General features: G+C 47.6%; 1 pseudogene; it reads right to left on the bottom strand.

Moving 5' to 3' along the window:
- Positions 1–797: 797 nt before the first annotated feature.
- LOC102824132 lies at positions 798–8,328 on the bottom strand (annotated as a pseudogene).
- Between the last annotated feature and the right edge of the window lie 5,769 nt (positions 8,329–14,097).

Below are 14,097 nucleotides of genomic sequence, written 5' to 3'. Positions count from 1 at the left end.
CTGGCTGGGACTGTCCCATAAGGTAATGGGATATGAGATGGAGGCACCTGTGGGGCAGAAATCATGATACGGCCGAGCTCCTGGCACTGCCTGTGACCTGGCCTTGTGCGGGGAGATGTTTTTTCACTCCAATATTCCTTTCCATCAGAACCAGCCTTCTGAGCTGGGGGCTCCTGGGAGCAGGCCAGAAGACACGGAGGGAGGGTTCGCAGGGGGAGTGCGAGAGTGCATAACTAAGGTGTACAGGGGATCCAGGGATGCTGGGGTGAGAATGCTAGAGATACTCAGGCACTTGTTTAGAATTTCCAGTGGGACCGCTGACTCTGGCAGGAGGAGCTCTGAGAGATACGGACCGAGCTGCTGCTGCCACCACCACCCCCTAACGGAATAGGAGCCCCCCAGAAATGGAGCCGCCCCCTCGCACAGAGCAGCTTCCAGCTGAGCTCTGCCCCCTGCGGCTGCCGCCACCGCTGCGTGGTGAGCTGCCCAAACCACCGCTGCCTCCGCTAGAGCCGCCCCGTACTCCTCCTGGGGCCCGTGCGCCACCGCCCAGTAGGCTTCCCAAGGAACCAGCGCCGCAGCCTCTGCCGCCCGCCGCCACAGCTGCTGCTGCTACCACTGGTGTTACTGACCATCTCAGCAAAGATCGTTGAGATCAAGGGGTCTCCAGGGTGTCCACCCACACGTGTACCCCTCCAGCCCACAGTCTACCCATCGCCTTCCCTGGGGCAATGTTGCTGTAAGATTCTACCAAGGTTGGGGAGGGCAGACCTTAGGAAGGAAGGGGAGGTTGGCTTCTATGATGCGCAGAGCCACAGGATTACACCTGCCTGCCCACCTGACAGCACATTCCAGCCTGCAGGTAGGACAGGCCCACAGTTTGAGAAACATTGTACCAAGCTGTCCAGCCCCCTTCCCAGAGAAAGCGTCCAGTGCTCACCGATGCTCACAGCACTCTGACACTCTCCAGACGTCCTGTTGGGGAAGACCATATCTTGGTGTGAGTCATCTTCTCTCAGCTCCTCCCTCTCCCCAAATGCACCTTCCCTAAATCCACAGCAAGGAAGGCCTTGAGCCTTCCAATCCCTCCCCAATTCGTGTTGAAATAAGAAATATTAGAAAGGTGTTTTAAAACATCATAAAAGGCATGCCTCTTTCTGCTGGGGAAGGCTGCCCTTAGATTATTACCCTTTCCACAAACATTCTCCCTGAGAGTAACAGACTGGAGGATTTCCACCCACTCCCTACTTCTCAGCATCTTCTTTATTCAACAAATATTATTTGAACCTACATGAGGGCAGAGCCATGGGCTAGCCTACAGGAACCCACTCTTCAAAAACTAAACCTAAAGCAATAGTAAAAAATTTAAATGACCTAGAAATAGTAGCTATGCCTATGATTTTCCTCTTTGAGACACTTATTACAGCTAAACCATGAGAGTGTGAAGTTGGGGAAATCTACCCAAGATGAGGTGTTGATGGTATTCAGTATTCAGTATTCCATAGATGGTATTCAGTATTACGTAGAAAACACAGCACTCTTGAAGGTCTGGCAGCATCTTACAGCCTTAATAGGAGGTGGCTAGTCATCAGGGGCTACTACCACTTCCAAAAGTGTACATGTAAACACACACACATACATGTATACACACACTGTGCCTCCAGGTGTCTGGGCCCCCTGAGAATCAAGTGAACCATTGCTCACCTGCATTCTTCCCCCTCCAGGAGGGTACGGTAGGTGGCAATCTCCACATCCAGGGCCAGCTTGACATTCATGAGCTCCTGGTACTCACGTAGCAGCCAAGCCAGCTCCTCCTTGACCTGCTGCAGAGCAGCCTTGAGGTCCTGGAGTTTGGCATTGGCGTCCTTGAGGGCCATCTCCCCACGCTGCTCAGCATCAGCAATGGCTGTTTGCAGATTGGCATTCTGGGTAAAAGGGGATAGGAGTCCAATTTAGATTCAAGTAGCTATCACTGAAGGATATCGCTGAAGGACGGCCCTGTGTGCTTGGTGCTTGCGCATGTATTACCTTATAATGGGTAAATGAGGCACCTACAGCACGGGGGTATAGAGCTGGAAGGTATCAGAGTCTGGACTTGATCTAGGTCCTGGCCAGGACTTCAGACCAGTTCATCCAGTTCCATCCCCTGCTGACAATTTGCCTTTCTACCCCAGATACATTGAATCAGAAGCTCCCCAAGTGTTCTTATAGTTCCTTCATTAAAATGTAGATTCTGAATCAGTATATCTGGGGTGGAAATGCAAATTCTCAGCTGGGTTGGAATTTGAATGAGCTGGAATGAATTGGAATTAGAACACCTGGTACGAGGACCCAGCTCAAGAAGAGGTACTTCCCCGTACCTCTTTATTCTTTTATGGTGAGTGGCTGAGCATCTTCTAAAAAAATTACCTCCTCCAGGAAGTCTTCCTGAATTTCCAGAGAAATCTACTCCCTACTTCAGTCCACAAAATATGGATCTCCTTGGTTACTCCCCCAATTCAGTCTTCACACAATCATCTTCTTTCCCTCACCTCCTAAAGTGTGTCTGCATTCTTCTGGCCCACAATAGCCTTAGTGGTCCAGGGAGGCAGGACCTGGGCCCACACAATAGTCGTTGTTCAGGGCCCATTCCCAAACTGTACTGTAAACCTCCTTAGAGTATTTGCATTGGAGCATGAGCTCACTTTTAACAAGGGCTGAGCACTGAGGTTTATGGTGCAAGCAAAAGCCCACAGTCTTGTATGTGAGCTTTCCCCCCTCATTCCCACCTGCTTCTTGACTTTCTCAATCTCCACCTGCAGCCTCTGGATCAGTCTGTTGAGCTCTGAAATCTCAGTTTTGGTGCTCTTCAAGTCATCCCCGTGTCTGCAGGCCATAGTCTCCAACTCCCCCAACTGTGTCCAGAATAGCCAGCAGGGGCCTTACACATAACCTGGCCCAATCCCTTCATGCTACAAACAAGAAAGTCAAAACACAGGCTGTGATTTGTGGAGCCTGCAGCAAGGAGCCAGGAGTCCTGACCCCTGATGTTCTGTCCCCTACATCAGATGGCCTTTCTCCTAGCCCAGTAGCTGCTGTTACACAGCCTCTGTGCCAACTGCTGCACTTTAGCTCATTAGTCCTCACAACTACCTGAAGGCATCATTATTATCCCCATTTTATTTACAAGGAAACCAAGACGCACACATTAGTACTATAACCAAAGTCCCCTAGCTATCTAGTGACAATGCCAGGGCTTAAAGATAGGCATTTTAGTCCCGGTGCCATCTTTATAATCAGTAGGCTACATTCTCTTAGGCAGAAAAGCCAGGAGAGACAGCCGTAGACGGGCCCACTATATCTGGCTCAGATTTTGGGAACGAAGGGGTGGTGTACAGAATTCTCTGCACCAGTAAAGTCTGGCTTTTATCAACCTCCATCCCTCTCTTTTCTTTCCCTTTGCTGTTTCAGATACCAGGTTCAACACCTCAGTGAGATCACATCAGAAAGCACACATCAACATAGGACCAGATTGGTGGAAGAGAAATAGAGGACATTGTAGCTAAAAACAATGATGAGAATATAGTCTCAGGGGTTTCGCTGACAAAATATCAACTTTGTCACTATTGACATTTGGCGTAGGATAATTCTTTGCTAGAGTCATGGTGTGTAAGCACTGAACTTCTAACCACAAGATTGATGGTTCAAACCCACCAGCTGCTCCTCAGAAACCCTATACAGTTTCGCTATGAGTCAGAAACAACTTGATAATACTTAAAAACAATAATTCTCTGTTGGGATTAGATGACTGTCCCTTGCATTATAGAATGCTAATCAGCATTCCTGTTCTGTACCTAATAGATGCTGATAGCAAACTCCCTTCCAAGTGGGACAATCAAAAATCTCAGCACACGTTGCCTGATTTTGAGAGGAGGGGGGAAACCACACCTCCCATCCCTGTTGAGAAGCTCCAGGTTACAGCAAAGCAGAGCTTTCTAGTTATGAAGGGAGAGTTCTGTTAGTGAGATCAGACTAGTGGGGAGGTCAAGGCACCTCCATGCTGGAGCTTTAATGAAGACTGGCTCAGAAGCAGTCTCTGCCCTGCATGTCTGTCATGATAGGTTGTTTGGAGAGACAAGAGTTTCCAAAGCTGCACAATGGTATCACCCACCTGGGACTGGTACAGGGCCTCAGCCTCTGCCTTGCTCCTCTTGGCAATGTCCTCATACTGAGCATGGACCTCAGCAATGATGCTGTCCAGGTCCAGGCAGTGGTTGTTGTCCATGGACAGCACCACAGACATGTCACTGGTGTCTGACTGCATCTGGGACATCTCCTGCAGAACAGGGCAGACATGCCTACTGCTGAGCAGAATACCCTGGGGCTCACCAGAGGACACCAGCTCAGGAAGGAGGACTTCAGAATGACTGAGGGCCAGGCTGTGGTAGCAATGTCACCTATTACACTAAAGAAGGATGATGGTGAAGGTGAGGAAGAGGTCTAAATTGCCTAGGTAGAGAGCAAAACTGCCCACCAAGGTGAACAGGTATCTCTTGTTTTCAGAAGGACAGACAGGACCCAAACTGATGCTGGTAAACCTCTGCAAGCCATCTCCTCACAGAGGCAGGAGGCAGGCTAGTTGCAGGCTGGGAGTTGGGGCACACTTACAGCATTGTAGAGGGCCTTCAGGAAGTTGATTTCATCTGTCAAGCTCTCCACCTTGGCCCCTAGCTCCACCTTGGTCACGTAGGTGACATCTACATCCTAGGAGAGAAATCAGCTGCTTTCTTCTGTGTCCTAAGTATGTTCTTTCACCTCTACCATTCCCTGGACCCAGGGCTCTCCTGGGCATGGAAACAAGAGGCAGGAGGAAAGGGCCCCAAGCCCTGCCCTCAGGAGCTCCCACTCAGGCAGACACATCCTAACCACACAACTAAACAGACTGGACCACAGAACACACATCAGGGAAGAGCAAACATGGACCATGAAGCTCAGGGGAAGGACTTGAGCTGGATTGGGGTCACTGAGTCCAGGTGAGAATAATCTGTGAGGAGAATTCCAAGGGAGGACTTTGAATTTGTGGAAGAGAATTCTACCACACACACAAACTCTTTTTAAATAGCTTTGGAGAGTGCTATCTTGAAAAATGATTTCTTCTCTTGGTCCATTCTCCAATCACAACTCAAGGCCTAATCTGACTCATAAACCCCACATGCCCACCAAGAAGGGCCAGAGCAAATGCCATGGTCTAAAGAAGGCCCTCCAATTACCAAGACAAGCTGGTGCTCCCCTCAGCTAGTAGACACTCTTCTCAGCAAAGCTTTGGGGTAGGAAGTGGGGGAAAGGAAACCTCACCTTCTTCAGGACCACAAAGTCATTCTCTGCAGCTGTGCGCTTGTTGATCTCCTCTTCATACCTGTAAGAAAAGTGTCACCTTCTATAAGTCATTTGGACATGAAGCTTCTTCTCCTGCTAGTTCAGTTTCAGGTCTGGGTCGATACAAGGTGTGGGCCGCAACTCTCTGGGGTTTAGTTAGACCCAGTTCATTGAAGGGTGTTTACTGAGCACTGACTTTGGTAAAGGATCCCTATATGGATCTATTCTTTCATTAAACTCCAACTTGTCAAAGTGTTTCTGGCCCCAAACAAGCCACGAGCCACTCTTTTAAAGATTGGGATATTGAAAGTCAGTGAGGATGAAGATAAATTCCTACAAGTCTACAATCAGGTGAAACAAAGCTAAACTGGAGCCCAACCCACTGGGACCCTAGACCAGTCTTCCTGTCATCTGCCCCCACCCCCCAACCTCAGTCCCATCCACCCCCAACAACTGGGTTGTTGTTGTTGTTGTTAAGTGTCATTGAGTCAGTTCCAACCCATAGCGACCCTGAACAGGGTCCCGAGGCTGGAAATCTTTATGGGAGCAGAAAGCCTCATCTTTTTCCCACAGAGCAGCAGGTAGTTTCAAACTGCTGACCTTGCGGTTCACCGCCCGATTCATAACCACTACACTACCAGAGCTCCTTCAACAACTGGGTAGCACGTATTTTTTCATGAAGTCCTCTACCAAAGGCTCCATGCTCCTCTGTTCCCCTTCCAGCTTGGACTTCTCCCTGAAAAGTCCTTCCAGGAAGCTCTGAGGCTGCTGGTGTAGTTCTCAAAAAATGGCTCCAATTTGTTATTGTTGCTGTTAGAATTAGAGCCCTGCTCCTGCAGGAGGCGCCACTTGGTCTCCAGGACCTTGTTCTGCTGCTCCAGGAATCACACCTGCAGCCCAATAAGAAAGAGCATCAAGGAGCTACCTGGTGCTAGCTCCCATCACAGCAGCCCATGACTTCTCCAGTGCTCTGCCCAACGTTCTCCCTGCAGAACGCATTTTCACTGCTGAAATACTTTGATGCTAACTCAAGTGAACAACAGGGCTGGTGTAACATAGGGAAGGTAGATCCCTATGAGGGGGCTTCCAAAAGTTCATAGAAAAATGGAATTAAAAGCCAATGGAAATTTGCAGGAAGGAAAACTAAAAGCTAAGATCACACAAGAAGTTAGTAACAAAGTAGCTATAGAACTGAGGTCTCCTGATACCTGAGTTCAGTGATCTCCCTACTATATCATTCATTCATGAATCATGTACTATTCAATAAATAGCAGGAAATTCCATCATCTTACAGCAGATTGTGAGGATGGCGTTAAGACCCGGCAGTGGTTCGTTCTGTTGTGCATGGGGCCACTATGAGTCGGAACTGACTCAACAGTACCTGACAACAACAACTACAGCAGAGATAGTCTCCAGGAAGAGTTTACAGTCCAGAGCATACTGTATTAAGATAGGAAAATAAAGAAAACCATGGAAAAATGGCTCTCAGGCAATCCTTTCCCCAAGAAAAATGGATCCCAGTAAAACCTAGGTTGGTCCCCGAGCCTAGCATTTAAACTGAACCATTGGTAAATATGTCTCAAACTTCAATTTTCTGTAAAACACTTTTGCAAACAAGTTCAAAACCAAATATATAAAAAGGTATATTGGTCATTCAGCAAACATTTGCAGAGCACCAAGCGTGGATCAGACCTTTTACTGGACACTCAGGACAGCAAGACCCTGAAATTCCCCCTTTGAGAATAATAAGAGGTGCTGCTGAGAAGACTTTGGGCAGACAGACTCCACCTTCTGTGGAACAACAGTATTTTCAGCATCACTTTCTACCTTTCTGTGAATGAATTTATCCAGAGACCCAGGTGTCTACTGAGAGCAAGGAAGATGCATGCCTCTGGATGGTGTGATGTTCTGATGCTAAGACCAACTCCTCCTCCTTCAGCTTTACTGAAGCCACTTACATATGGTGACAGGAACCCCAAAGAGTCTTTACAGAGTCTCTTTCCTTAAGCTTTATTATGATCTGAGGTCACAAAGAAATCTCCACACATTGCACCCAAGTGTGCTAATGAAATACTTAGGAGATAACCAAACCTAAATACGATAGAGGCACCACAATATCACAATGGTTGCCCTTGCATGGAATATCCAGAGCACAGAGGTCCCTGTATAACATCTCTTCAGCCTTGCTCTCAAATGTATATATTTATACAGATGTCAAATGGCTTCAACATCTACAACACCTCACACTGAAGTCTACCTGTGACAACCACCCACCGTTCTATCGCCCTATAAACACTCTCTGTCTGATGACAGGTTAACTTTTGTCTCAGACACAAATTCCAAGTTTGGCAGAGTTGACCTTACTTTCAAAGATAAGCAGCTTGTGGTCTTCCTGAGGTGGGGAAGGAATTCTGTGTTTGGATCTCAGAAGACACCAATGATGGTACCAAACAAACCCAACAGCATCAATCTCAGCACTCCCTCTGATGTACCACAGTGATGGAGTATTGGATTGGACAGTGACCATCTGTTACTAAGTCGAACAGGTCTACCACCTGCTGATATGTCACAGAGGACTTGATGTCTAGAATGAACCCACAATTCCTTCCTCAGATTCATAGGAAAAGAACAAGAGGTCAACCCAGATTTTCTGTCTGTCCAGTTGACCTCAGATGGGCTCACCTTATCAATGAAGGAGGCAAATTTGTTGTTGAGGGTCTTGATCTGCTCCCATTCCTGGGCTTTTACTTGCCCGAACTGAGGGTCTATCTCCACATTGAGGGGCTGCAGGAGGCTCTGATTGATGGTGACTTCATGGATTCCTCCTGGGAAGCCACCTGCACCACCAGGACCACCAAAACCACCAGGGCCACCAAAGCCACCAGCTCCTCCACCAAAACCTCTGGCTCCTCCTCTGAAGCCTCCAGATCCTCCACCGAAGCCCCTAGCTCTTCCACCAAAGCCCCCACTCATCCCTCTTCAACCACTTCCAAAACCACTGCCTCCTAAACCACACCCAAACCCAACAACTCAGATGCTACCTCCAGCCACGCTGCTAGAGATCTTCCTAGTCCTCCCAAGGCTGTGGAGACTTCTGCTGCTCAAACCTCCTCCCATCAGGGCACAGGCAGAAGACCCACTACCACCCCTTCCAGAATAGGATCCTGATAAGGACTTGGTGCAGCTGATCCGGCTTCAGCTTGACACCGTGGCTGAGTGGCCACTGAAGCCCTGGTGGCGGCCATCCCCACTGGAAGACCTGCAGGACTGTTGGCTGTAGCTGGCATGGCGACTCATGATGGACAGCAAGGTATTCCAAAGGAAAGGTAGACTCAGAAGGCTGGAGGAAACTCAGAAACCTTCTGAAGCTTGAGACCTGGGATGGCCCTTATGTAGAGCCAGGGAGCTTGGCTGACTGCATGGTACCAGGCAACTAATTGAGGTATTATCAGCTTTGGTTTGCCTGGCAGCAAGAGGTAGAGTCCAAAACTCATAACACACCTTGATAATCACCCCAAATTTTCAAACTGCTCTGTTTTCCCAGGGTTACTCACCAGAAATAAGCTTAAATGAGGATGGGGACCATCCTTCAGGGCTGTCCAGCCCCTAATCCCTAGAAGATTTAACGCTTCCATCATGGGAATGACAGGTCAGCATTTCTCCTCCTCTCCTGTGTCCCCACGGAGAGGACACTATACTAACTCGTCTGGTCTCAGCAAACCAGACTCAGTAAATGCAGGGTTCTAGGCAAGAAACTTGTGGGAGAACAGAGAAGAATGAGGAAGTTTGTGAGGGAGAGAGACTAATGAACAGAAAGCAGATATAGAGGTTAGAGAAGGCACAGTAGCTGCCTTTGGGATCTTGCCATACAGAGAAGAGAAGAGACACATGTGAGATACACTAAGGAGCAGGTTCTCCACTACACCTGGAACCTGAAGTCTGAAGGGCCTTGGAGGGAGAGTTAGAATGGAGAAGGAGGAAGGAGTCAGTCTGAGAAGATTCCCTGGAAGGGTGGGAATGAAGAATGGCTTGAGAAACAGCAATGGTCACCCCAAGGACTATGGAAGGAGTGAATACTCAGGACAAGAGTAAGCAGGAAGGGGCAAACAGGAGAAAGGTGATCCAGGCAGGGAAAAGGCTGTAGACTAGCAGGTCCAGACCAAAAAATGTCACCACCTTTCCTCTTCCAACTTAAACTTGGAAAAGGTATGTGGATTGCCAAGGCCTCCTTTCCTCCCAGAGAGAGAGAGACATAACCTACACCACCTAGGAAGCTTGAATTCCTCCCAGTAAAATTCAAGAATGATGGTGCCTTATTCCTCAAGTTGTTGAGAAGATAATACAGGAGGAAAGTTCCCTATAAAGTGTAATGTGTGCTGTGAATCCTCATTCCTATTATAATATTTGCCTCCTCCTTCCCTCTGGCAGCAAAGATCAGTCTTGATGACCGCAGTCTTGATGATCCAGCCTTGATATCAGCAAAACCCAAGATGCCCAATGAGTCTCTACAGAGCCCACCCCCCTTCTCAAGAGCTCCTCCCTGTTTTCCCTTCCAATGTCACTCAGATACAAGCTCCCACAAGGGTCCTCTCTTTTTATCTCTTATCTCCTCTTCTTTGCTCTTTCCCTTACTTCCTGGCTGTTCAAACCTGTGCCTTCATCAGGGGTTCCCAGGCATCACTCTCTGTGAGCTGAGAGTTGTTTTGGCTAAGTGACTTGGAGTCAGTTCCAATTCATAGCAACCCTGTATAGGGTTTATAAGGAGTTGTGGTAGCATAGTGGTTACGAATCGGGCTGTGAACCACAAGGCCAGCAGTTCGAAACTACCAGCTGTTCTGTGGGAGAAAGATGAGGCTTTCTGCTCCCATAAAGATTTACAGTCTCAGAAACCCTGTACAGGATCGCTATGAGTCAGAACTGACTCCGCAGCACATAACCACCACCACCATAGGGTTTATGAGAAGAAACTGGTGGGTTTAAACAGCTGAAATTGTGGTTAGCAGTCCAGTGCTTATTCTACAGTGTAGGGTCAATTGAAGCCAGTGACAAGTCAAGCCTGGGGAGTTGAAAAAAAGCACAGAAACTCATAAAAGTGTGTGCTAGTAGAGGTTCTTCTTAAGGTCAGCGGTTCGAAACTACCAGCCGCTCCCCGGGAGAAAGATGAGGCTTTCTGCTCCCGTAAAGATTTACAGCCTCGGAAACCCTGTACAGGGTCGCTATGGGTCAGAAGCGACTTGATGGCACATAACAACAACAACAAGTAGAGGTTCTTAGTGATCCAGCTCTTCCTCAATCTGCCAGACTTTCTACACACAGGTTCAGAAGATAGGAGAACATACACATACAGTACATTCACTTTGTTATTGTTGCTGTTGCAAGGTGCTGTTGAGTTGGTTCTGACTCCTAGCGACACTATGCACAACAGAATGAAACACTGCCCAGTCCTGCACCATCTTCACAATCGTAGGTAAACTTGAGGCCATTGTTGCTGTCACTGTGCCAATCTATCTCATTGGAGGTCTTCCTCTGTTTTGCTGACCCTCCATTTTACCAAGTATGATGTCCTTCTCCAGGGACTGATCCCTCCGGATAATACGTCCAAAGTATGAGAGATGAAATCTGACCATCCTGGTTTCTAAGGAACATCATGGCTGTACTTCTTCCAACACAGATTTGCTTGTCCTGCTGGCAGTCCACTGTACTTCTAATATTCTTCACCCACACCATAATTCAAGTGCATAAATTCTCCTAAGGTCTTCCCTACTCACTATCCTACTTTTATATGCATATGAAGCTATTGAAAATACCATGGTTTGGGTCAGGCACACCTTAGTCCTCAAACTGACATCTTTGCTCTTGAGCACCTTAAAGAGGTCTTGTGCAGAAGATTTGCATAATGCAGTCCTAGCGTGGTGCTGCAGAATGATGCACTAGACTTAAAAGTCAGTTTGAACCGCAAGGTTGATGGTTCCAATGTACCAGGCACTCCTCAGAAACCCTATGCAGCTGCACTTACCCAACTCCACAACACTTAACAACAAGATACATTGATTTCTTGACTGCTGCTTCTGTGAGTTGCTAGTGGATCCAAGCAAAATGAAGTCTTTGACAACTTCAAACTTTTCTCCATTTGTATGGCTGGTATTTATTGGTCCAGTGCTTGATGATTTTTGTTTTTTTTTACATTGAGGTGCAACCATACCAAAGGTTGTGGTCTTTGATCTTCATCAGTAAGTATTTTAAGTCCTCTTCACTTTCAGCAAGCAAGGTTGTATCATCTGCATACCTCAGGTTGTTAATGAGTCTTCCTCCATTCCTGGTGCCTCGTTCTTCTTCACATAATTCAGCTTCTCTGATTATTTGTTCAGCATACAGATTGAATAAATATGGGGCTAGAATACAAGCCTGGCACACACGTTTCCTAATTCTAAACCATTCAGTGTCCCCTTAGCCTGTCAGATCATCATACTGTGGTGGCTTATGTGTTGCTGTGATTTTTGGAAGTATTGTTAATATCAGCAGGGTCACCCATGGTGGACAGGTTTCAGATGAGTTTCCAGACTAAGTAAGACAAACTAGGAAGAAGGAGAGGAAGACTACTTATGAAAACCTTCTGAATAGCAGTGCAACACTGTCAGGTAGCACGTTTACACAAGCACGCACATATATGGATAGACATTCATACTCACAAAACCACAAACACACTCTTATCTCGGTTCCCTGACCAAAACTGTCTTCCTTTAAGTCTAAGTCTTTATATCTCCCCTGAACATTGTTCTCCTTGGCCCCTTCAAAAACCAGGTGCCTCCCTCATTCCCTCAGGGCTCTTCCTCCTGCCCAAAGCATCCAGATAATCTGGGAAACAAGATATTGTTGTTGTTGTTGTTGTTGTTGTTAAGTGCCTTCCAATCGGTTCCTACTCATAGTAACCCTGTATAGGGTTTCTGAGGAGCAGCTGGTGAGCTTGAACCTCGACCTGCAATTCAAACTGACCTTATAGTCCAGAGCATTACCCCGCAGCATCACACTAGGACTATATACCTTAGAGAAATAAGAGGCAGGACATAAATAGATATACGCACTCCCATGTTCATTGCAACACTATTCACACTAGCAAAAAGATGGAACCAACCTAAGTACCTACCAACAAATGAATGGATAAACAAACAATCGAAGGAACATACACACAATGGCATATTACAACATTCAAGAATAATGATGAGTTTGCAAAACACCTCATAATATGGATAAGCCTGGAGGGCATCATGCTGAGTGAAATCGTTGTTGTTAAGTATGATCCTGTTGGTTCTAACCCACAGCAACCCTGTAGAGGGTTTCCAAGGAGTGACTAGTGAGCTTGAACCACTAACCTTGCAGTTCAAACCAAATTTGCAGTCTAGTGCATTAACCCACAGTGCCACACCAGGACTCCTGAGTGAAATTGTTGTTGTTGTTAAGTGCCATCGAGTCGGGTCCGACCCATAGCGACCCTGTACAGGGTTTCCGAGGGTGTAAATCTTTACGGGAGTAGAAAGCCTCATCTTTCTCCCGCGGAGCGGCTGGTAGTTTCGAACCGCTGACCTTAAGGTTCGCAGCCCGATTCGTAACCACTACGCTACCAGAGCGAAATTAGTCAATCACAAAAGGACAAATATTGTCTGAGATCACAATGGTAAAAAGTCAAGAAAAGTTTTTTACACTAAAAAGAGAGAGCCCCCAGGAGCCATTGAAGAAATAACCCTACAATGTCTTCTTGCCCCAGGCATCATTGTTTTTCACTCTTGCCACTAAGGGGAAATACTACAGAATAATTAACTGGTATCCACCCCATAACAGCTGCCAACACCCAGGCCCAGTTTGAATATGCTGAGAAGTCAGTTTGTACTTCAAATTGAGGCTCTAATGAGGGCCCATCCCAAATCCCTGGTTTCTGGCAAATCCCATTGCTAATCCCCCACACCTGCAAACTATAAAAACCCAGCTGCTTGCCTTAGGTGTCTCTTAGGGTGAGGAACAGAGTGATGCTGGCCTGGTCGGGTCTCCACCATTCACCAGCTGGGTCTTTTGGTCTGGGGGTGGGCAGGAGAGACTTCACCCTGTGCAGCCTCCTCTTGGTGGTCATGAATAAAATATGCCTCCCAAGCTAGCAACATCATGACGGAAGTGCCCTCGGCTCTCACTGGAGAATCAGGAAGGAAGTGGAACTGTAGTTTCTGCCCTCAGATACCCTCAGCCTCTCCCAGAACAGGGCACTCAGGGGTAAGGAAAGGGTTTGGCAGCACATGGCATACTGGCAGATGAGACTGCTGAGGCCAGGGGACAGCAGACAGGAGTGAACGATGCTGGGAAAGCACTGTGCTCGTGCTACAACTTTCTGGGGGAGAAGCTTGCAGAGTTGAGTTAAGAATGAAGGAAACCAGGCCAGAGAAGAGAGGAAGAGGAGAGGAAGGGATTCCACTCTGGTTTCCTGGGAGGTCAGTGCTCTCCTGTGGTCTGTAGTGAGAGAGGACACTGCTCCTTAAGGAATTGTTCTTCAATACCATCTGAGCTCTAGGCCAAGTCCCGCTTTGAAGGGACCAACTTCAGTGCATCTGGAACACAGTAAGAAAACCTTGGGCCAGGTAACTGCAGCTGTCTGCAGGTGAGAGCCTCTGAAGGGATAAGGCAGCCTCCTCAAAGTACCCAGACCCACCCACCCAATGCTTAACCCACTGTGCCACCCGGAAAGCCAGCAGAGCAGTG

This window comes from Chrysochloris asiatica, unplaced genomic scaffold (assembly GCF_000296735.1).
Source record: "Chrysochloris asiatica unplaced genomic scaffold, ChrAsi1.0 scaffold00138, whole genome shotgun sequence".
Lineage (NCBI taxonomy): Eukaryota > Metazoa > Chordata > Mammalia > Afrosoricida > Chrysochloridae > Chrysochloris > Chrysochloris asiatica.
This window is presented reverse-complemented; position numbering and strand designations above follow the sequence as displayed.